This window comes from Myotis davidii, unplaced genomic scaffold (assembly GCF_000327345.1).
Source record: "Myotis davidii unplaced genomic scaffold, ASM32734v1 scaffold268, whole genome shotgun sequence".
In the NCBI taxonomy this organism is placed as follows: Eukaryota; Metazoa; Chordata; class Mammalia; order Chiroptera; family Vespertilionidae; genus Myotis; species Myotis davidii.
Window position 1 is genome coordinate 2,745,203 of NW_006383015.1, and position 1,162 is coordinate 2,746,364.

A 1,162-nucleotide genomic window follows, 5' to 3' on the forward strand; every position below is an offset into this window, starting at 1 on the left:
TATAGAACTCACTGCAAATGTATCCCCATTACCCACTTCTTGTTGGTAGTCAGATAACACCATCATCAGAGCTGCCTTTCACCTTCCCTACTCTTGACTTGTTTGCTTTTCTTAACCTTGGATTCACTTTAGGACTTGCAGACAGAAGAAAACTCACACAAGGTTATTTTCTACTCCTGAATAGCAAAAGTATTTATTTTGGTTACAGTGGCTAAAATAGGACAATAGATTGACCTTTTTTGTAGAAAAGAATAGTGGTGGTAAAGGGGTTAAGGAGGAATCTTGTGATGATATAGTTGAGTATTTTGATCCTAGTGGTGTTTACCTTTCAAAGGCCACACAGGTAATTAAATTACAGATCTATAGACACAGACATACCACACACACATAAGTGCATGTGTAACTGATGAGATCTGACTAAGCTGTGGATTGCATCAATGTCAACTTCCGACTCTGGATATTATGCTATAGTTGTGTAAGATGTTAACATTGGTCCCTGGAGGAAACTGCATGGGACTTCCTATAAATCTAATTATTTCACATTGAACATTTAAAGAAACAAAGAATAATAATTTTTTTTAATGAAACTTTCTTTTTAGGAAGCAAATAATGGATCAGAATTAGTTTTTAAGAACTTTGTTTTATGGCTCTGTGTTTTGAAGTTTTTACGGTAGAAATGCTTGATTTATTAAGATCTTTATTATATTATTAATTTAATCTATAGTTTGAAGTTGATTTGGTTTATAAAACTATTTCCTTTTAGCATTTTGTATTCATGTCCTTTTTATTTATTGATTTTTAGAGAGAGAAAGAGAGATGGATTTGTTGTGCCACTTACTTCATTTATTGGTTGATTCTTGTATGTTCCCTGACCAGGGATTGAAGCAGCAGTCTTGGCCTATTAGGACGAATCTCTAACCAACTGAGTTACCTGGTCAGGGCGGTGTTAATGTCCTTTTTAATGCAGCTACCTCTTATCTTGTGATGCTGGTCTCCACTGATATGTTCCTGTCCAGCTAAGTGGATGTGACTGGCAATGGCACCCCTCTGTCCTCATCATTCTGTTATTAATCTCTCCCAGTCATGACCAGTTTAAAAAATAGGGTAAAAAATTGGACTAACCATTTACATAGGAAAAAAAGAGTTCCTTTTTTGTCTCATT

General features: G+C 35.1%; 1 protein-coding gene across 1 annotated transcript in view; it reads left to right on the forward strand.

Annotated features, from left to right (window-relative positions):
- BARD1 (BRCA1 associated RING domain 1) overlaps positions 1 to 1,162 on the forward strand; it is a 53,917-nt gene that overhangs the window by 37,822 nt on the left and 14,933 nt on the right. The window lies entirely within an intron of this gene.